The sequence below is a fragment of the Vombatus ursinus genome, unplaced genomic scaffold, assembly GCF_900497805.2.
Source record: "Vombatus ursinus unplaced genomic scaffold, bare-nosed wombat genome assembly UNPS02011334.1, whole genome shotgun sequence".
Classification (NCBI taxonomy): Eukaryota; Metazoa; Chordata; class Mammalia; order Diprotodontia; family Vombatidae; genus Vombatus; species Vombatus ursinus.
Genome location: NW_020951112.1, coordinates 9515718 through 9540157, shown reverse-complemented (window position 1 = coordinate 9540157; position 24440 = coordinate 9515718). Strand labels below are relative to the sequence as shown.

Sequence of the window (24440 nt, the reverse complement as noted above, 5' to 3'; positions counted from 1 at the left end):
TCAGTACATTTTTATTTTTATGAAAGAATTCTGGAAGTAAAGATGTAGCTACAATTCATCCTAAAGTATGTGAAATAAACTATGAAAGTCTGAGAACAGTTGTCATCTGACAGCCCAAGATGAAGACAGCCCAAGCTGTCCTACACACCATTCTAATGTGTCTTAGTCAGGCCTGTACCAGCATGAGGAATTGTCCCCAAAGTTCATGAAAACTGAGGGTGTGCAGAAGACTTCTCTGACTGCAATGTTCTCCCTCCTGTAGTGGAAATGGCTCCAAAGCTGTTTCTTAGCAGGCAAGAACAGTAAAACCTTGATTACCGAGAATTCTTGAAAAATCGGCTGTTCTATTTAATTAAATTTTATGGTAAATTCACAGTTAGTCAGAAAGCCCTTTTTGTCTTAACTCTTATGGCTAAAAACCTAAAATGTTCACTTCTGTGCCTTATTAAGTAACAGATAACAAACAGTACTGAATCTTTCCCTCTAATTCAAGATTCTGGGATGCTGCCAGATGACTGACCATTCTCAATAGCAGTTCGAGGGCAGTACTGAGACACAGAAAGTACAGGTGTTTGGGCTGGATTCATGAATTCAACAAATACTGAACACTTACCCACCAATCTCTGCAGCACACTATACAAGTAACTGTGAAGGAAACAAAGAATAAAAATAGAAATAGTCCTTGTCTTCAAGGAACTTACAGTCCAATAGATGTACGGATGCAGTTAAGAGTTCTTAACCATTTTGTGTCACAGACCCGACCCCTTCAAAGTGAGAGTGACAAAGTTGGTATATGACACTAGTTGCCAACAACTCATGAAAGCATTTTTTGTACTAATAAAGAACGGAAACAAGATAGATGCCCATCAAATGGGGAATGGCTAAACAACGTGTGGTATATGGATGAAACTGAGTATTACTATGCCATAAAAAACCAAGAGATATAATGAATAGAGAAACATGGATTTACATGAACTGATGCAGAATTACACAAACAGAGCCAAGAAAACAATATATATGACTACGATAATGTAAATCAAGAAACCACCACAAAATAAGCAAAAGCAAATTTGCAAAACCTACAACGAACAAGCATGGGAGACATACTGAGAAGATCCCACTCTTCTGAAGTGGTAGGACATCCAAGGGGGTGATACATTGCACATATTTCCAGACTTTTCAAATGTACTGATGATTTTGCTGACTTTTTCCCTCTTCTTTCTCATTTAAAAAAATTCATTGTTATATGGGATGCCTCTCTGGGAAGTGGAAGGGATACTGATGTTGAAAAAAAGAAGAACAATAAAAATGTTTCTGAAAAGAAGCAACTAAAGAGCATTTTCAATATATGCAGTAGGGTAATTCAGAGAAACAGGAGAACACATGAAGTAATGCAAAATGAAGAAAAAGAAGCAGAACCACCATATACATGGTAACAGCAGCAATATGAATAATGTCAGCCTTGAGAGGCAACAGAACTCTGGTCAAATACAACAGTCAATGTTAAGATCATGCAAGCAAAGTTGAAGCATGTATCTTGTCTTTTATTTAACTACCCATCAACTGCTTCAAGGGAATGCATTTAATGGGAATGGGATGAGGAGTTGTTTGGTTGTTTGTTTAGAAATAAAGATTTGGGGTCCAAATAAAAGGTATTAATGAATTTTTTAAAGGCATCAGGGGAAAAGTTTTCAGAATCAGAGGTGGGCAAATAATTATGAACTCCAACATGCATTTATGCTTGCATGCGGCCAACATGGATTTGCAAAAACAGGATAACACTTGCACTGCCTACTTCGCAGGGTCACAGTAAGGAAAGCGCTAAGCACTATATACATGTCAGCTATTATTGTTATCATTATCATTGAGAACTTAAGGAACTGTAAAACCAAAGGTGTTGGAAGGCATGAATGCTAAAGTCAAGAAAGATGTCAGGAAAGAAAAGAAATAGAAGAACTGTGAGCCAGGTACTCCTGAATGTATACTGTCACCAGGTTGTAATTTGGAGGTTTTTTAACAGAAAGAAGTTTATTTTGTTGTGATTTGCTTCTTCCCCCACTAAAAGTGAAATACAAAGGGAAAAATCCAATTAATCAAGGGTTCAATTGAAGTCTTACTATACTGCCACAAAAATGTTCTTCCTTTGTTCCTTAAAATTTGCCAGGGGGAAAAAAAATTACAAAAGTTTCACGATCTAGCAAAGGGAATATAAATAAAAGTCTACTTCCAGTAATAAGTTTAAAAGTCTGTGTGATCAGTCAAGTATTCACCAAGCACCTGTTATGTGTAAGGCACTGTGAAAAATACAAAATATCTACTAAAACCATCAAAGCCTTTCCCCCACAGCAATGAAGAGTCTCTGTTGTGGCAGTGTGCGCTGCCATAGGAAGGGAATTGCTCAATGTCTTCCTAATGTGCCCACCAAGATCTTATGAGACACACGGAAGTGAAATGAACCTGCCAAAATGCAACAACTGGACTTTTGTCACCTTCAAGACTTCACAGCCATGCCCATCAAATGGGGAACAGCTAAACAAATTGGGCTACATGAATGGAATGGCACGTTACAGTGCTATCAGAAATAAAGTCAGTGATGAGTACAGAGAGGCCTGGGAAGATCTACAGAAACTGATGCAGTGAAGTCAGCAGAACAAAAAAAAAAAAAAACACACACAATGTCCACAGCAATGTAAAAAGAAAGAACCACATACACGCACTATCAAAAGTGAATGCAAGGGGACAGAGCCAAGATGGCGGAATAAAGGCAGGGACTCACCTGAGCTCTCCCAAACTGCATCTAAACAACTTTAAAATAACGCTTCAAAACAAATGCTGGAGCAGCAGATCCAACAAAAAGACAGGGTGAAACAATTTTCCATCCCAAGACAATTTGGAAGATCGGCAGGAAAGGTCTGCCTCACCAAAGTAAGAGCGGAGGACAGCCCAGCACAGGCCCCACCTTGGCAAGCCAGGCTTTTGGGGAGAGGCAACTGAATCCATGGTGTTAGCTTTGGCTTCTGTACCTCTCAGTCCACAGACAGTAAAGGGTTTGGGCAACTGCTCAGAAGGAGATTATAAGAGACCTTTTGCTGGCACTGGGAGCAGGGGGACTGTTGTATTGCCCATCCATGGGATCATGCTGCAGTGCTGGGTCAAAGTCCCAGATCAAGAAGGAACACTAGCACACCAGAGCGTGTGGTCACAGGAGACCCTAGTCACAGTTCCAGGGTAGAAAAGAGTGCTTGTGCTCACTCACAGACCAGAGCACAGGCCAAAAGATCATACTATCCTGGAAGAAGTGAAAACTTACAGACCCCTCCCCCCAAACTAGCTCTGAAAGCAGCAGAATGAAAAACCTGAAGCTTGGACTAGTGCTCCCTCCACCATAGAATAGAGCCCAACTTTAAGATAAAGTTAAAAGTCAAGAAACAGGCAGGAAAAATGAGCAAACAACAACAAAAAGAACCTGAACATAGAAAGTTGCTATGGTGAAAGGGAAGATCAAAACACAAACTCAGAAGAAGACGATAAAGTCAAAACTGCTACATCCAAAGCCTCAAAGAAAAAGATGAATTGGTCTCAGGCCCATAAAGAATTCCTAGCAGAGCTCAAAAAGGATTTTAAAATTCAAATAAGAAAGACAGAGGAAAAACTGGGAAAAGAAATGAGAGTGATGCAAGAAAATTATGAAAAAAAGAGTCAACACCTCAGTAAAGCAGGCACCAAAAAATACTAAAGAAAATAACACCTTAAAAATAGAATAAGCCAAATGGTAAAAAAAAAAAAAAAAAGCACAAAAATTCACTGAAGAAAAGAACTTAAAAAGTAGAATTAGTCAAATGGAAAAGGAAGTACAAAAGCTAACTGAAGCAAATAGTTCCTTAAAAATCAGATTTGGGCAAATGAAAGCTAGTGACTCCATGAACCATCAAAAAAAAACAAAATCAAAAGAATGAAAAAAATAGAAGCAAATGTGAAGTATCTCATTAGAAATGAGATAAAATAGACATAATACTATAGATAAATTAATTAAATTAATGGAGATAGAAATCTTTCCAGGTTTTTCTGAAGTCAGCCTATTCATCATTTCTTATACCATAATAATATTCCATTATATTCATATATCACAACTTGTTCAGCCATTCCCCAATTGATGGGCATCCCCTCAATTTCCAATTCCTGGCCACCACAAAAAAAGAGCTGCTATAAATATTTTTGTACATGTGGGTCCTTTTCCCATTTGTATGATCTCTTTGGGATACAGCCCTACAACTGCTATTGCTGGATCAAAAGGTATGCACATTTTGATAGCCCTTTGGGTATAGTTCCAAATTGCTCTCCAAAATGGCTGGATCATTTCACAACTCCACCAACAATGCATTAGTGTTTCAATTTTCCCACATCTTCTCCAACATTTATCATTTTCCTGTTTTGTCATGTTGGTCAATCTGATAGGTGTGATATGGTACCTCAGAGTTGTTTTGATTTGTATTTCTCTAATCAATAGTGATTGAGAGCATTTTTTCATATGACTATAGATGGATTTAATTTCTTCATCTGAGAACTGCCTGTTCATATCCTTTGACCATTTATCAACTGGGGAATGACTTGTATTCTTATAAATTTGACTTAGTTCTCTATATATTTTAGAAATGAGAATTTCTAAAAATTCTAAATTTTCTAAAACCCAAAAATTTCTAAAAAATTCCTTCTCAGTTTTCTGCTTTCCTCCTAATCTTGGTTGTATTGGCTTTATTTGTGCAAAAACTTTTCAATGTAATGTAATCAAAATTATCCATCCTACATTTCATAATGTTCTCTATCTCCTGTTTGGTCATAAATTCTTCTGTTCTCCATAAATCTGACAGGTAAACTATTTCTTGCTCTCCCAGTTTGCTTACAGATACTTGTAACTCTTAAGAACTTTCTCATTATTAGGGCAGTTAGGAGTATAAGTGGTCAGAAGGCACAGGTGTGAGTTGACTATAATGGGATGATATAAAAAAAACTGAAATATAATAAAGGGTAAGAAAGAGGAATGTACTAGGAGAAAGGGAAAGGGAGAGGTAGAATGGTAAATTATCTGACATAAAAGAGGCACAAGATCTTTTACAATGGAGGGAAAGATGGGGGAGGGGATGCAACACTTGAACCTTACTCTCATCAGAACTGGCTGAAAAAGAGAATAACATGCACACTCAGGTGAGTAGAGAAATCTATCTTACCCTGCAGCGAAGTAGGAGGGGAAGGGAATAAGAGAAGGGGGTAGATGATAATAGAAAGAGTGAGCTGGGGGAGGCAGTGGTCAGAAGCAAAACACTTCTGAGGAGGGAAAGAATGAAAGGAGAGAGAGAACAGGATAAACAAGGGGAAAAAGCAGGATGGAGGGAAATACACAGTGATCATAAATGTGAATGTAAATGGGATGAATTCACCCACAAAATGGAAGAAGACAGCAGAATGGATTACATGATCTAGACACTGAACATAACTGAGGGAACACGGAACAGTTTACCTATTTGATCTACGGATAAAGGAAGAATCTGTGACCAAACAAGAGACAGAGAACATTACTGGATGCAAAACAGATTAATTCTGATTACATTAAATAAGAAAGGGTTTGCACAAATAAACCAAAGGAAGTCAAGATTAGAAGGAAAGCAGAAAACTGGGGGAAAAATTTTTATAGCAAGTTTCTCTGATAAAGACCTCATTTCTCAAATATATAGAGAACTGAGTCAAATTTATATGTACACAATTCCCTAACTGATAAATGGTCAAAGGATATGAACAGTTATTAATTGAAGAAATCAAAGCTATTTCTAATCATATGACAAAATGCTCTAAATCACTACTGATTAGAGAAATGAAAATTAAAACAACTCTGAGGTACCACCTCACACCTGAGTGGCTAATATGACAAAGAAGGAAAATGAGAAATGTTGAAGGGGATGTGCAAACATCAGGACACTAATGTACTCTGGGTGGACTTGTAAAGTGATCCAACCATTCTGGAGAGCAATTTGGAACTATGCCCAAAGGATTACAAAATTTTGCATAGCCTTTGACCCAACAATAACACTACTAGGTTTGTATCCCAAAGAGATAATAAAAAGGAAAAGGAAAAGGACTTATATGTACAAAAATATTTATAGCAAGTCTTTTTGTGGTTACAAAGAATTGGAAATCGAGGTAAAGATCACCAATTGGAGAATGGCTGAATAAGTTGTGGTATATGATTGTGATGGAATACTACTGTACCATAAGAAATCAATGAGAAGGATAGTTTCAGAAAAATTTGGAAAGACTTACATGAACTAATGCAAAGTGAACAGAACCAGGAGAACATTATACGCAGTAACAGCAATATTGTACAATGATGAACTGTGAATGACTTAGCTATTCTCAGCAATACAATGATCTAAGAAAATTCCAAAGGACTAAAGATGAAAAAATGCTATCCACCTCCAGGGAAAGAACTGATGGAATGTGAATGCAGATTAGAGCATACTTTTTTTTAATTTTTCTTAGGTTTTTTTTTTTGCCTTATATTTTTTTTCCACAACATTACTAACATAGAAATATGCTTTGTGTGACTGTACATGTATAACCTATATCAAATTGCTCACCTTCTCAGTGAGGAGGAAAGAGAGGGAGTGAGAGAGAATTAAGAACTAAAAATTTTTTTAAAGTATGTAAGGAATTGTTTTTATGCATAATTGAAAAAAATGTTTTAAAATGTCTGCTCAAAAAAAGGGAATAAAGTAAAATTAAAATCTAGTATGGTTCAAAAAAAAAAGTATGAGAAGACACTCCCAATTAAAGTGTTACAAACTGCACACACTTTCAGATTTTTTTGATGCATTAATTAGTTATGCTGATTTTTCCTTTTTTTCTTTAAAAATAAAAAGCTATTTATTATATGAGATGGCTCTCTGGAATAGGGACAGGAAAGGATACTGAAAGAAACTATGGTGATGTAAAAACAACAAAATACATCAATAAAAACTTTTACAAAAGATTCCATGGCCAAAACTGTAAAACCAAGTAAATTCTTCAACCTTGACATATACTCTGCTATTCTTTCCACACAGCTTGCTCATTTCTCAAATCTATACATCAGTATTTGCTATTTTGGCCAAAGAGATTCTCCTTCCTCTTGCTAATAAACATGCCCTTCAAAAGTCTCTTACAAATAGATTCAAATAATTCTGTTCACTCTCCTAAGCTGCACCCCATCTATTTTTTTTTTCATTCTTCTACTCTGTACCTCATTAGCATGAACATACTGATTTTGTGGCATGCTGAGGAAATGCCCCAATTTCTAAAAGCCATCTAAAAGCCACAGCTTTTACTAAGCCTTAACTTGTTTTACTTTTTACATTTTTAGTCAATTCCCTATAACCTCCATTCACAGAAAATAACGATGGTAAAGATATTCCAAGGGAGAAAGGTGCTTTAAAAAAAAAAAATTCTATTTGGCTTTGGAAACCATGACATGAATTTTCATCAATGGGAATTTTCTGCCTTCCTAATTGTTTTGTTTAGCTTTCTATGTTTTCAGTCCCTGAGAACATACACAGTGTTGTATATCTTGAAACCTTACTAAAAGCCAAAATAGAACTCAAAAAAAGTTAATAGCCCATGAATGTATAACTAAGTTGATAGTACATGATATATAACAGGTAACTAACAAATATTCGGGACCAAGAGTCATTCCCAAATGAATGGGGTCAAAGAACATAAACAAACACCCAAATAGAAATATTATACCAAATCACTAATAATAAAAGAAATGCAAGTCAAAATAACACCAAAGTTTCACTTTACACCCACCTAATTGGCCAAGACAGTCAATGTTGGAGAGGTTTTGTAAAAATAGGTACCTAATACACTGTTGGTGGACCTGGAATTATGCTTAAAAAAAAAAGTGGCTAAAAAATTAAAACAACTCTGATGTACCACTCCACACCTATCAGACTGGCTAATATGAGAGAAAAGGCAAATAAGAAATGTTGGAGGTGTGGAAAAATTGGGACACTAATGCACTGTTGGTACATTCTGCTGTGAACTGATTCAACTATTCTGGAGAGCAATTTGCCCAAGGACTATTAAAACTGTGCATACCCTTAGACCCAGCATGCCACCACTAAGTCTGCATTTCAAAGAGATTTTTTTTTAAAAGGGAAAAGGACCTATATGTACAAAAGTATTTATAGCAGGTCTTTTTGTAGTGGTACAAAATTGGAAATTGAGAAAAAGCCCATCAATTGAGGAATGGCTGAACAAATTGTAGTATGTGATTGTGATGAAATACCATTGTGCTATAAAAAATGACAAGCAGGATGCTCTCAGAAAAACCTGGAAAGATTTACATGAACTGATGCAAAATAAAGAGAACACTGTACACAGTAACAGTAATATTGTACAAGGATGAACTGTGAATGACTTAGCTATTCTCAGCAATACAATAATGTAAGACAATTCCAAAGGACTTAAGATGAAAAATGCTACTCTCCTTCAGAAAAAAAACTAATGGAGTCTGAACGAAAGTTGAAGCATCCTTTTTTTTTTTACACTTTTTAGATTTTTATGGGGTTCTTTTTTTGGTTCTGTGTTTTCTTTCACAACATGGCTAACATGGAAAGATGTTTTGCATGACTACATGTATAAGCTATATAAAATTGCTTGCCTTCTCAATGAGGTGGTAGGGAGGAGAAAATTTAGGATTCAAAATTTTAAAATGTGAATGCTAAAAAATTGTTTTCACATGTAATTATATATGCACATATGTATATGTTGGAATTTTTTTTAAAGTGGCTAAAATGTCCATAGTCTTTGACCCTGAGATTCCACTGTCAGGCCTATATCCAAGGAGGTCAAAGATAGAAAGGTTCCATATACACTAACATATTTATAGCAGCATTTTTTTTTTGTAACAGCAAAGAACTAGAACGCCCCTTGAATGGGGAATGGCTAAAGTTGTGGCACATGAATGTAACAGCACATTATTATGCCTTAAGAAAGAATGGCTATGAAAAATTCAAAAATGCATGGTAAGATATATATGAACTGATACAAAATGAAGAAAGCAGAACCAGAAAAACGCACATGATGACAACAAGGTACAAAGAAAGAATAACAATAAAAATGGAAACAATGTTGTATAATTATAAAGACCAAGCTTTGGCCCAGAGAAGAGATGAGGGAAGGCATCTCCCTGTTTTCTTTGCAGATGTGGAGGAGTATGCATATGGAGTAAGCATCTAACTTCTACCACAGTTACTTCCTCCACATATACTCTACAGTCTTGCTGTTCCTCACACACGACATTTCATCTCTCTTCTCTGTCTCTGCCCTGGCTGGCCCCCATGGCTGGAAGACACTCCCTCCTCCCTTCAGTGTCTTAGCATCCCCTGGTTCCTGTTTGATCCAGCTGCCAGTGCTTTTACCACCAATGTAACCTTATATCAGTTGTCTTCCTATTAAAATGTCTCCCCATTGCCATTGTCTCCCCGTTAAAATATAAGCTACTTGGGAGCAGTGACTATTACAATTGTCTCTTTGTATCCCCCAGTACCTAGCCCAGAGCCTGGCACACAGGAGGGCTTCATAAATACCCCTTCTCTTCTTCTATACTACTGCACTTGGTGAACTCATGAGTAACCATGGATTCAATTATGTCTGTGACACCTCTGCCCCCAAAATCTCCCAAGTTCCAAACTTCCCTATTATTGTTGAGGTCAACACCATTCTCCTAGTTGCCCAGGCTCACAACCTTGACTCCTCACTCTCTCTCATCCTATCAACTTTACCTTTGTAAAATCTCTCATGTAAGTCCCCTTCTCTCCTCTGACACAGCTACCACCCTAGTAAAATCCCTCATCATCACATATCTGGACTACTGCAATAGCCTTCTGGTTGAGCTCCCTGGCTTATCTCTCCCTATTCTGGACAATCCTCTCCTCAGTTGTCAAATTAATCTTCCTAAAGCTCAACTCTGACCACGTCACCCCTAACCCTGAATCAATAAACTCCAGTGGCACCCTATCACCTCAAGGACAAAATAAAAAACAAAACAACCCACCTCTCCACATTCAAAACCCGTTATAATCTGCCCCTCCTCAACTTCTCCAGTCTTCTTACACTTTATATCTCTCTAAGAACTCTGTGATCCATTGACAATAACCCCCTTGCTATTCCTTGGAATGGACACTCCAGCTCCCAACTCCAGGCATTTTCACTTCTCATCCATGCCTGGAATGGTCTCCCTCATCATCTATGCTTCCTAGCTTCCTTCAAGTCCCAGTTAAAATACCACCTCCTACAAGAAGCCTTTCCTGAACCCTCTTCATGTTAGTCTCTTCCCTCTGTTGATGATCTCCAATTTATCCTGCAGATTTCTATGTCTGTACATAGTTGTTTAAATGCTGTCTTCCCCATTTGAACATGAACTCCCCAATTGCAGAGACTATCTTTCTTTGTATTCCCAGCACTTACCACAGTGCCTGGCACATAGTAGGTGCTCAATAAAAGCTAACTGTTTAATAAAAAGTAGATACAAAATATATTAAGAATAAATATAAGGTGAGTTTTTTTTTTTAATTGGGAAAGAGGGAATACTGGCAATTGGAGGGATAAAAAAATAGGTCACTCAGAAAATGGCACTCAAGCATCATTTTGGAGAAAACAAGGAATTCTAAAAGGGAGAAGTAAAATGATATGGTTTGCCTATGGCCACACAGTTACAATGACCTGGGTCCAATTCCCACCCCTGACATATGCTGGTTCTGTGACCCCATCCGATTCACTTAACCTCTGAGCGCCCCAGACAACTCAAGACTCTAAATTGTACTGCAGTTGTAGATCTGCTTTGATAGAGGGAATTTCCTCTCCAGTTCTGTATACCAATGAAATCATAGGCACAGTCCAAAAAACCTTATTTTAACGAACTATAAATGCCATCACAGCAAACTGCCAGCAGCAGCAGCAAAGTAGCTAGGTGGAGATCTTATACAAGGATGCTGTAGGTGGAATGGCGATCTCTAAAAGATGTGAAAATGAGGATTTTGTTTCTTAACTGTCCACCTGCTGCTACTCCCCATGCTTTCATTCAAACAATCATCTCCATAGCAACTGACTGTTAAGAAATTTGTGGGTGGGAAACGTATGGTTTTTAGAAAATACGGGAAGCCAAGGATATGAGCTGCTTCATTTTTCAGTCTCTTACAAGGGATCATTGTTCAATCTACTAAATAAATGAGATAACTGGAAATAATTTGAAGGGGAGATGGCATAAAAATAAGGGGAACTAGTATAAATTAAAGGACAAAATGCGAAATTTGTATAGTAAATGTATATATTAACACTAACTTTTTTAGGTTACAATGACATCTGGTGGTAAGATTTTTAAATTTGTCCTAAAATATCTGGAAACCATTTTATTGTTATTTGTGAAATCAAATATAGAAGTTTGGAAAATACAAAAGGCCAGAACCACACAGTCAATGTGACACAGAAGGTTTTGAAATATTCGACTAAGACCGTCAAGTAAGCAATTTAGAAAATTTGGGCAAAAGAGTCAGACTTAAAAAGAAAGGCTTCATGGGTGACATAGCAACCACATTTTATCTGTTAAGCTTTCTTCCTTGAAATTCCTTCAATTCAACTGAAGCTTTCATTCAAGCCACTTTATATAAATGTCTTAAGTAGGTGAAAATCTGTTGTAAATCACAAAGTGTTGTATACAAAGAAGGTAGTAATATCACCAATTATGTTTTTTTTTAAATTTCCTTAAAAATCCAGGGTAACTTTGTTTCCTCCTTCTAAATGATTCAAAAAGAAAATGTTCTTATGACTATATATATCCTAAGGTGGAATAGTAGTGCTAACAATATAAAGTGATTACAATTTTATGCTACTATTACTTCCTTAGCTAATTAAAAATAGTGTTTTCAAAATTTCAAACCTAAAAAAAAATTCAATTTCAAGGATTCATAATTATCTTTTCATTCATTCAACAAGTACTAAATAACTTCTATATTCATAGAAGTTATGAAAAGAAGTATGAAAGACTGTGGGGCATAAAAAGATGGTTTCTATCCTTTACCCATATTTGACTTCAATGACCACATAAAACACCACATAAAACTCCCCTCTTCCATAGCTTCCACTAAGACAACATCTTCCTCTTGCCTCAATGATTGCTCTTTCACTGGCCTTTTGTCCTGCTCCGACCTCCTCAGCTGGGAAATTCCTGGTCTTCAGCTCTTCACCTCAATACACCAACCTCAAAGAACTCATACACTCACTTCAACTTGGACTTACATTCAAATGCCTAAATCTCCATTTAGCCCTGATACCTGGAGCTGCCTAGGACATCAACCTTAGATTAGATGTCCTTACACCTGAAGCTTAACTTCTTAAAAAACTGAATCAATTTAATTTCATACCCCACACCATGTCTTACCAACCTTCCCTTTGAGGATATGACTATTCCTCCCAGTTCATAAATATGTGGGTTTGCAGTTAACTTTGACTCCCTTTCCCTTTTACTTATCCCATCCCTCATACAAATTATCTCTCTAATATCTCTTGGATATAACCAATCCTCTACATTTCTGCAAAAAGCATCCATATTTTGGCCTTCACACTTGGATTACTATAATTTCTACTCTTCTCATTAATGAGAATGCCATACACCACTGCCAAAACAATATTTTTCACTGTTTTCAACATCAATATTCCCCTGATCAATAAGGGGAAAGGGAAGAGAATAAGCATTTATTAAACCCCTATATGTGCCAGGACTTGTGTAAAGCATTTTACAAATATTATCTCATTTGATCCTTACAATGACCCTGGAATTAGGTACTATGATTATTCCCATTTTATGGTTGAGAAAACTGAGGCAGACAAATTAAGTAACTTGCCCAGGGTCACAGCTAGGAAATGTCTGAGGCTACATATGCACTCAGGTCTTCCTGACTCCAAGCCCAGGGCTCTTTCTACTGGACCACCTAGCTGACAAGAACTTATAGTAGTTCCCTACTGCAAATGTCTCCTGAGCCCTTCACTAACTTGATCACTACTTAACCAAGCATCTCCTTACACCACAACAAAGCCCATCTTCTCTACCCAGTCTTGCTCTGCTGACCTTCACACCTATCTTGCCCAGTCCTATATCTGTTCATAATGTTCTGTCCACCTGGAATACTCTCTTACCTCTTTTCCATTCCCTGGGGGCCAGGACCAAAACTCACCTTCTCTAAGAAAGCTTTTCCAACTTACTCATCAATTAATCAATCAACAAGCATGTATTAAGCACCTACTATGTGCATGATACCTACCAGGTGCAGAGAGACTCAGAGACAAAAACACAAAAGCCTCTGCCCTCAAAGAACTGACTTCCTATAGGGAATTACAACCTAAGCAGATACAAAATAAATATTTTCTCTAGGGGAGACAATGTAAATAGATATAAAATATAGAGTAAATGTAACATCACTGGTGGAGAGGGGTACAACTAATAGCTGGGGGTATTAGAAAGACTTCACATAGAAGGTGTACTGAAAGGCAGAGGTGAGAAGGGAGTGAATCACAAAGAGGGAGACAGGCTGGGCAAAGGCAGGGAGGGGAGATGGGAGTAGCCTGAGTAGCCCAGTGTCTAGGGTAGGAAGCTGCTAAACCCACGAAGGAACAAACAGGTTTTCATAGGCTGACCACTACTTCAAGTTCCATCTCAGAAGGTTTCAAGACTCATTTTTTGGTGTGAAGTCACATGGGACTTTCAATAAATATTTGACTGATGTTTCTCCCATACTAACATACTAATACAAATAATAAGGTTTTTAAATACTAAACAGAAGGCCAAGGAGCTTCTTGAGCAAGGAGGGGAGTGAAACGGTCAGGCCTGTGCTGTAAGAATTCCTTTTAGCAACTGCACATGGAGAAGGACCAGAGAGAGGAAGCTGGAAGCAAGGACCGACAATCATTCATTCGCACTGAATAAGACAAGAGTGTGGTACAGAGTGGGCACTGACACACATTGCTAATCCCAGCTCCCCAGAGAAGGGGAGGTTGACAGATCTCTGAAGCTGGGGAGCTCCAAGCTAAAGGTGAATGGGAGTTTGTGTGAAATCCTGTATCACGACGGTGACCCTAATGGAGAGGGGGCTCCCAGGTGGCCTATGGCAAATCAGCCCTGGTTGGCAATAAAGTCAAAGGTCCCATGCCAATAATTAGTAGAAGCAGGCCTGTGAGTAGCCCTTGTACTTACAGACTAGGTGAGATGGGGGAAGGAAGGAAGGAAGGAAGGAAGAAGGGAGGGAGGAAATTAAAAAGAAAACGGTATAGAATAGAGCCAGAAATCCCATTGGAATCCAAGGGCTGACAGCAGTTACCTAGTCTGGGTGAGTTTAGTGAGGTTATTTCCCTTTACTGAGGCTCAGTTTTCTCCTCTGCAAAAAGCTTAATACTACTATCTACCTCATGGGATCACTGAGGGAAAAGTGCATTTTGTAAACCTTAAAATTCTGTAGAAATGCGAACCATAACTGTGTTCCCTAACACATGCTGGATATGACATTTTCCCCTTACTTTCCATTCTTCTATGACACAGAATGTCTCTTCTATCCATCCATCCATCTCCATCACACATAGAGCTGCCAAAAGTGATACTCCTAAAGCAAAAGTCTGACCATGTTACTCTCCTACTCAATAAACTCCAATAGCTCCCTATTACTTTTAGGGTCAAATGCAAATACAGCTGTTTGGAATTTAAAGCCTTTCAAAACCTGATGCAAATGCCAAACCTATTTTTTTTTTCAGTTTTAAAAATATAACGCACCTCCGTGCACTCAGTGGCCCTGCTGTTCATCACATACAGTCCCCCATCTCTTTCCTTGACCACGCCTATGTGCTCCTCTTCACCTTCACATCACATCTTCCAAAGACCAGCTCCAGTCCAGTCCACCTTCTACCGGAGGCATTTCTTGGCGCAGTTCCCCACCCCATCCCCTTCCAAATATACTGACAAGTATATACAGGTGTAGATGTTGTCTCCCCTGACAGAATGTAAGTTCTCTAAGGGCAGGTTCTATTTCATTTTTGTTTTTGTACCCCTAGTGCCTAGTACATAGTAGGCATTCAATAAATGCTTCCTGATAGATTCTATTTCTTTGGCCTCTTTGTAATTATTTCACTTAATAAAAGAGAATTCATTTAATAATAAAGTAATTAATTTACTTAATAAAAGATGTGTTCCTAAAGACTAGTTGGTAAAACAAACTTCTGTGGTGGAAATGAATACTACTTTCTCAATGATTTAAAATTTCAGAGATTCCTAGAGGAAAACTTTTGACCCAAATTAAATGTACTACTTACTGCCCTCAAAAGCAACACTCTCGTGATAGGCAAAAATTAGTTTTAGCTCACAGATGTTAACAAAAGAGTGACCTCACAAAAGAAAAGGGGCATCCACACACACCACCTCTCTTCTGGCTCCACTCTCGTACCCTTGTGTGTATGACGTCATGTGCACTTAGAGGGTGTTCGATAAATACTTAATGTTCCTCCCATAACATAGTGATCCAAATACAGGCCACACCATTTCTCCAATTCTGACATGCATAAACCCTGACTGCAGCCTGAAATCACACTCTTAGAACCATACACAAAGCGTAAGTCTCACCTCTCTGGGAGCAGAAGCACAAACAACAGCCTTCTCACCATCCCACACACACTCTGGAAGAGTCTCTACCACATGCTGCGACGGTGGCTGCTACTGCTACTGCCGCTGCTGCTGCACAGTAAGGGAGATGGGTCCCTTCAGTTTGCATCCTCCAAACAAAAGCCTTCATCTAGTTACCTACTGCAAAGACCATCAATTCTTTCCCCCTACAAATATTTCAAATGCCCCTTCACAGTTACAGAACAGTCCTTTTCTTCTTTCCTAATTGATTCTATCACATTTCCCACAGCAGCTGTTTCAAACCTCTTCTCTCAAGTCTACACCATTCCTTCCTCTTTGCACAGGGACCCACTGAGTCTTTACTGAGGAAAAAGAGGCTCTCCATCATTAAGTACCTGTTCACCTCTAAAAACCCTTCTATAAACGTCCTCCATTCCATCTTCCTTTGCTACAATCTCTGACAAAGAGATAGCTCTAACCAGCTCAGCTACTCACCATACCTATGGGTTTCAGAAAATCATAACCTCTCTGGACCTCAGTTTTCTCATCTGTAAAATGAGGAGGCTGCACTAGATGGCCTCTAGATATGTCTTCCAGCTCTTTAACCCTTCCTAAGGTCAATCCCTCTACTTGTGCATTTGATGCCATCTCTACCCACCCCCTCCAGTTTTCCCCTTCCATCATTCCCTCTTTCTTTCATCTTCAATCTCCCCTTATCTATTTGCTCCTTCCCTGAAGCCTAACTGGGTCTCCCCAATCCTTAAAAACTTTAACTTGACTCTGCCCTATCCTCAAACTATTATCCTCTCTACACTCTTCACCTTGCTTCACTCATTTCCCAACACCTTATAATCTACCTTCAGACTCAATGACCCATTAAAATGAAACTACTCATTCCAAGACAGTTACAGTCTCTTAACTGCTGGATCTGATGACCTATTCTCAGTTAAGTCCTTCACCTCTCAGATGTGGCTGCAGATTTTAATAATGTTGGTCATACAGTCTACTAGGAGATATGCCCCTCCTGGACACTCTCATCCCTGGGCTCTGTGACACTGCTCTCTCCTACCTATCCAAAGCCTTCTTGTTTCCCTTTATTTCACCATCCTCCATCCATTGTCCATTTAGAATAGGGAAAATAGGGCTCTGTCCTTGGCCCTCTTCTCTATAAATTTTCTAACCTGGTAATCTCAATTCTCATGGGTTCAATTACCATCTCTATTCAGATAACTCCCAGCTCTATATATCCAGTCCTGGTCTTTCAGGCTCATATCACTAATTTCCTGTTGGAGAACTCATCTTAAATTTCCCTCAAGTATCTTCACTCCCACAAGTCTTTCTCCCAGCCCCACCCTAGTCCTTTTCCTACCTTCTCTAGGTCTGTTGAAAGCATCGGTCTTCTAGGTGCTCAGGTTCTTAAACCCAAAGTTACCCTGTGCTCCTCACTCTCACACAGCCCACTCCCCAATCTGGTCCTTTCTACCTCCACAACATGGCTCCCCACAGAGCCCCCACCTAGCTCAGGCCTAGCTCATCACTATTCTGGCCTCATTTCTCACCATCTCAAATCCTCCCCCAAAACCACCCAACTCATGTTCCTGAAGTGCAGGTCTCAGCATGTCACCCCTTTACTCAAAGTTCATCTCCCCATTATGCTCCAGGATCAAACAGAAATTCCTCATAGCCTGGCACCATTGCACTTCTGCCTCTCCTCTGCATTGGGGGGTCCAGCCAAGACAGCCTTCTTGGGGCTCACACCTAACACGCCACCTCCCAGACTCTGCAATGGCTGTCCCCATGACTGGACTGCATTCCTTCCTCCAGGCTGCTTTTTGGACTCACTGGTCTCCCTCAAAACTCAATTCAATTACTACCTTCTACTTGAAACCTTTTCTAACTTTTCCCCTGTCCCCCCCTAGGGACCAAGTGCTTTTCCCACCAAGGTAAACTTGAATATCTTTATATGTGTTTTGTCTATATGGTTAGTTCTGTTATAACACTTGCTTTGAAAATATAAATTGGTTCCAACATGATTGATATATTAGGGAACAATTTGAGCATAATGAGAATTTCTGCAAATTTCACATTTGCTTACGCAGGATTTCAAGAATACAGAAAACGGCCCTCACTCCACAATCACTCAGAAGCTGCAACCCTTCTGACTTTTTCAAAGTAAAGTGTCATATTTCTTGTAGATCTCCCTGGAGAGTAGGAACTGTGGGGAGAAGAGAGCTGGTCTTCACCCATTCAGTCCATTCCCTACCCCACCTACTGGCATGGCTGGGGGATGTCCAGTGGGAATCTGCTGGAACTTCGGCCCTTTCAGGCTGCTGCCAGCCCATCCTCTTGTCCACAGCTGTCAACTCTGCGAGTTCTCCTTGAGGGAGGAGTGGGAACCAATCCGAGACACAGCCCAAGGCCTCAGACACAGACATTATTTAGTCGTATTTATTCGTTTCTTAATCATTTAACATGTATAAAACTGTGCTAGCCTTTTTTTAGGTTTCTATTTTTTTTTTAATGTTACTGACAAAATTTTGAGTGTTGTATCTCTAAATTCCATTTGGCCCATAAGCCGTGTGGTTTTCATTGCATGATTTTTCGTAACTCAGTGATTTTTGGGAAGATGTGTCAAGTTTTAACAGAACTGACCATACTTGGGCATATGACCCCCACAATATAAGGTACTTGAGGGAAAAGATTATTCAGTCTAGCACTGAGCCTGGAACACAGGTGCTTAAATTTCCCAAATCTCTCCATCTGTCCTGAACTCTAGTCCCACGCTGCCACCTGCCTCCTAGGCCACTCCAGTAGGATGTCCCTCAGGGATTTCAAACTTAATATTTCCATCTTTTTCTCCTGAAACTGCCTTTCCTCCAAACTTTGCTACTTCTATTGAGGGTACCACCATTCTTCCAGTTTGCAACACCAGCACCATTCTTGACACCTCCCACCCTCACCACCAACATTCAATCAGCAGCCAGGTCCTGGGGACTCAGATCACCGTAACTTTCATATATGGTCCTTTGCTTTTCCATTTACACAGACATCACCCAGAACCATCTCCTCACACCTGCACTACTGCCCTGGCCTCCTAAGTTAGGCTTCCTGCTTCTGGTTTCCCATCTCCAATCCTTCCTCTTCACCAGTGCCAAAATGATTTCTAAAAGCACAGGTCTGACCTCGTCATGCCCTTGCTTCAGACTCTCCTGCAGCGGTTCCCCCCTCCTTGCCTCTAGGATAAAATACAAACACCTCTCTTTGGCACAATCGGCCCGCCTTTCACAATTGATTTCACATTAACTTCCAGTCAGTCAACAGGCATTTATTAAGCACCACTGTGTGCCAGGCAGTGTGCTATGTACTGAGGATGCAAAGAAAGGCAAAACAATCTTTGCTTTTAAGGAGTTTACATTATATTGGGAGGAATGTACAACAGTGTATATGCAAGATATATACTGTAAATGGCAGGTAACTTCTGGAAGTGGAGGGAGATTGGGGGCAGCCTCCAGTGCCACTTGCAGCCAAAGCAAGGCAACTGGTTCACCTTATATGCCATCAGTGCATTTCAGAGCATTCAAAGTTGGACAGTCTCAGTCTAACTCCCTCATTTTACTAATAAGAAAACTGAGGCTCAGAGAGACAGCATGACAGAGTTGGGATCTGATCTCCGGTTTTCTCACTCCATATGCTGTGCACTCCATCATAACACCTCAACAGCATTTGCCTCTGACAGGAAACAGAGGCACTGAACTGAAACACACCATCTATAACCATCAGAGATTATTCTTTGTTAGTCTAGCTCTGTGCCTTTTGTGCATGAAAGCACTACATCGTTCCAAGAATGGAATCAAGTGGTGCAGGAATTCTCTCACAAGCCATGCCTGCTCTTTCCAGGGTGACTGGCATGATCTAGGTTTCTGTCCTCGTGCTGACACTTACTATTCAACATCTGGTATTGTTTTGTCATTGGAAAAAGGGGATGGATGATAGTAATTCTTTAACTACATCCACTTAACTTACAGCAAGGTTGTTAGACGGAGGGAATGCAGATATTAATTACTACGTGTGCAGTATTGAGGAACCAAGGACAGAAACCAAAGTTCCTGCCGTCAATGAGCTTCCACTGTATCAGAAATGTCATCTCCACAATTAACCTGTGAGCTCTTAGCCCTCTGCTCTCTCCCCCCACCCTTTCTCAGGCAGAGGATCATCAGGTAGAGGGGGAAGGGGGCAAGGAGAAAGAAAGGCACCAGAAAAGTCACGACGCAGGACCCAACTCTGGGTGCTACATACTTTGCTAAGGTCCCAATTTCTCCACAATAAAAATGAAACAATCACCTTACTCACCTACATAAGATCATTATCAATATATAAAACTGTTTGTTAGCACCAATATTAGCAGGGTTCCATATGGAAAGACAGCTAGAGCCAAACTAGGGGCTGAATAAAACAAAGAAATGATAAACATTCATAAAACCTTAAAGAAAAAGCATTTAGGGATCCTACCTTGGCAAAAGCCCAAGTAGAAGCTTCTGGGAAGCTGAAACTTAAAGGTTCCCAAAGATCCCACTTCAAGGTCCCTGTTATCCTGCAACACCTACATTCCAGTCAAACTGGATGCTCCTGGAGGCAGTGGTCACCTCTTGTCCTTCTCTGAATCCTCATCACTTAGCACAGAAAGCACACATTAAACACTTGATGAATGTTTGTCACCCAACTCCCTGCATCCTGACTCTAAGCTAATTTTTTGCACAGGCTCTTCTCCAGGTGTGTAAGGCACAGCTCCTCACCTCCCATCTTAGACCTCCTGGTTGGTAGTGCTTCTCTCCCTCCTGAAATTATTATGTAATTTACTACAGAAATTACTATTTACCTTTCTAACATGTATCCCCATAGAATGGAAGGGCCTTGAGGGCAGGCACTGGTTTTCATTATTGTCTTAATATACCCAGCAGCTAGGACAGTACCCCGTACATTGTAGGCCCTTAATATGTTTAATTCAAAGACATTTCATTATAGAAGTGCAGCCCACATTCAAACCAATATTATCTGTACAAAGACTGGCAGGAGTGGATCATGATTCAAATCCCAACTATGGCCTTGCTACTTGTGTAACCTTAGACACATCACTTCCCCACTCTAGGGCTCAGTTTCCTTATTTGTTAAATGAAGGGTTGGATTAGATGATTAGTCTCTTTCAGTGCTATGATTCTACAACAATAATAGCATTTTGTTTTCCTCTCGGTCATTCTGTGAGGTAGGTACCCTGAATAATATTATCTTCATTTTCCAAATAAGGAAACTGAGTCTCAGAGAAGCTAAGTGACCCACCCAATGTCACACTCTGAACCAGGAAGTCAGGATTTGGGCCCAGATCTCCTGACTCGTCTCTGAGCCTTGCACAGACTAAATGTTTAGCTATTAAATTGAATCTTTCCCCTATACCACGGTATTTCTCTATTTCTCTCCTTAATCAAGGGTTGCGTTTCCAAGTGCAAATAATAAATCTCGATCTAGGTTCAAAAACCAAACTCTTCATCATTCCTACAAAACTGCTCTTCCTGCGCCCATTTCTCAGCTTTTCTGTCACCCTCCAGTTCCCAGTCATCCAGACTGGAAGGCTCAGAATACATCCTGGCCCCAGTGGAGCTGCCAGTCTCATCACTCCAAGCCCTTTACACCTGGAGTTCCACATCTGTTTTCTACTTTCCATTCTGCTTGTAACTACTCTGGTTCAGGCATTACCTCAAGACCTTTGATCTAAAGTTCACAAGTCTGATCCTAAACATTCTTGCCAGAATAACTTTTTTAAAGCAAAACTGTGATCATGTCCATGCCTTTTCTGAATTGGAGAGGTAAATAATTCCTTTTTTTCTGATTAAAAAAAAAACACAAGAAAAAGTCTGTTTGATATGAATTATCTTTCCCTTCTCCTCTTTGGAAAGATAGAAGGGAAGTATCTAATTTGTGAGTGATTAACTAGAGCAATGAGTCGGACACAAACAGCCTACCACAAATTTACAGAGATTACCAACTGGCCAAGAGTATTACATAAGACTGCAAAAAACCTGTAAACCATATAGCTTGCCTTCTCAAGAGATAGTGGAGGGGTGGGAGGGAGAGATTTTGGCACTCCAAATTCTAAAAAATGACAATGACAACTATTTTTAAAAATGTAATTGGGAAATATTTAACAAAATAAATAATACAAATATTTAGCAGATGCAGTAAAGTAGTCAGTCACTGAATATGACAAGTCTCTGAACCGAGAAAAACAAGCAGGTCCATGGGGCTCAATGATCTTTTTGTTACAACAGAGTAAGAAAGCAGGGAGCTTCTTGGATCAGTTCAGGGAAAACTCTAATTCCCCTAAAGATACTGTGATGTGATAGCTTAGGGCATCTTCACCCAGTCAGCCTTCTATTAAAAAACTAAAAACTTTCAAAATTTCCTCACTACCAAATAAAATACAACTTCACCCTGGCATTCAATACTCCCAAACTATCCCTCCAGTCTAAGGTCCCACTACTCTTCCTTACACACTCTATCTTCCTGACAAACTATTCTTGCCATTTCCTAAGCTAATGCAAACTCTCTTGCCTTCTTGCCACTGCTTACGCTGTTTCATCTGCCTCTCTCATTAGGGTTCCTCAGATCTCAGTTCAAATGCCACTGAAGGTTTTCGCCTGGCTGCGGGAAAGGACCCAGAGCCTGGAGGCTCTGCTCTGCCTATGGGCCTCTCAGGGAGGCAGAGTATGACAGCTGGGAACTTTCTTGAGAAACACAAAGCCTTCCCTCTGCCCCTAGACAGAAATAGTTACATGATCTGTTGAGATATATAGCCAATGGATTCAAGCAAGAACTGAACCAGGGTCCTCCTATCGAAGCCTAGCATTCTATCCCTTAGATCACCCTGCTTCTATATGAGAAAGATTATTGAATAAATGAATGTTATATCACCTAGTTCTATTATTTTTCATAACAGGAGGGAATTTATTCTGGCAGTTTATATTACACAAAGTGAACCAAGGTTTGTAATATTCAACTCCTAAGTTGGCTCATGAATAAAGGTAGGGTTTTCCTGATTCTTAATCTCTTCTAGAATGTCACAGGGTTTTAAATCAGGGAGATCAATTCAATTTAACAAGTACAGAGATTACTATGTATGTGCACCATGGAGGATATAAAAGTATTACAACAAAATCTTCAAAGAATATTTGCAAGAAAATAATTGCTCACGAAGCAATCTGAAAATACAGAAGAAACTACATGCCAAAATGAGTATTACAGACCCTAAGAAGTATGGAAGGTCAGACGTGGAGAGATCCATGGAAGCTCAAGTTATTAAGAAAGCTTTTATTAAACAGATAAAATCTGAAGGACAATAGGATTTGGATAGGGAAGATAATGCTATGCATATTGGACTTAACCTATCCTATTTTAAGTACAGATTTCTGTAGAGATTTGTATGGTGAAGTGTTCTTTACCTTAACAATGCTGTGCATTAAATACTGAACAATATTTGGAGAAGGGCACTTGTTTTTAGGTAATCTAATTTTAAGTACTTGATTAATAAATTTTATATGCTTTAATGAAAACATATGTAATTTTAAATTTAGTTTAATTTCAGTTTGAATTTTAATTTAGTTTAATTTTATAGTCAGTTTATAACTTTTATAGTTCTATGACATCTGGCCAAAATCTAGGACATACTGACAAAGCAACACAGCCCCATCCTACATAGTTCCTATTATAACAGAAAGACTCTGTTGAAAGACTGAGGCTTTTCCTTAATGTGGGACATAATCTCAATGAGTCCAGTGTTTTATTCACTGGGTTCCTATGTTGCCTCTAGATCAAAGCAATTTCTTACTCTTAGAATTATATATGCATGCATGTATGTTATGCATATATGCATGTATGCATTATGTATGTATGTACATATGTGCAAAGTAGCTCTCAGCTTCGTGAAAATTTGGGGTTTCATCATGCTATCCACAAGTCCAGCCTTGGGATGAGAACTCCCGGCACCATCACCATTCTCTGTTGTACTCAGATCTCAAAAGCACCAGTTTGCTTCTTCCTACCTGTTGCTGACATCACACCCAGTTTCCTGTCCCAAAGACTGATGACATCTATCAGAGGCTTCTGGTTGTACTACTCTTTGAGGCTAGAATAGGATAAAGAATTAAATGAAATAAATTCTGCTCACTGATCGAACCCTTCAGAACTAAGATGCAATGCCCTACATGACCTTAAAAGGGCCACCATGTAGGTTCCAATCACCCTAGTTCTGGTCGAGTATTAAAAGTGCCTGATTCCTAAAATTTACTTATCAGTTTTGCTCAAACTTTCTACATCCAGGTTGATGAGTAACCTTTATTTGAACCCTTCCCTTAATGAGTTCTTCGCATACATCGTAATTAATCTTCCATTCATAAAATTTAATTATCCAAGTACATTTACTACTTGCACCTCATATTTAGTGGTTTCATCAACCTTTGTCAGATTATGTTCCAATCATGTCCTAGGCCTCACTTTTAGTTAAAAGGTTAAAAAAGATTCATTTGCTGCAAAACAACTTTCAGCAATGGTTATTTAAATCCTCCCTGTTAAAAAGAGAAAGCAGGGGAGGAGAAAGGAAAGACCCATGAGACAAATCCCTCAAGTCCACTGTTACTGTGTTAAATGGTTGCTATGTAATACTGTAGCTTTGTTACTGGGCAGTAACTAGGAAGCTGGAGTA

At 39.2% G+C, this 24440-nt stretch overlaps 1 protein-coding gene across 7 annotated transcripts in view; it reads right to left on the bottom strand.

Annotated features, from left to right (window-relative positions):
• The window catches only part of CEP83 (centrosomal protein 83), a 115545-nt gene that overhangs the window by 85509 nt on the left and 5596 nt on the right, over positions 1 to 24440 (bottom strand). For 2 of the 7 annotated variants that reach the window (XM_027855871.1, XM_027855870.1), the window contains exon 2: positions 23782 to 23864. The exons of the other annotated variants lie outside the window; for them this stretch is intronic. The gene's annotated coding sequence lies outside the window, so the exon portion shown is untranslated. The remainder of the gene's footprint in view (positions 1 to 23781; positions 23865 to 24440) is intronic. 7 annotated transcript variants of the gene reach the window in all.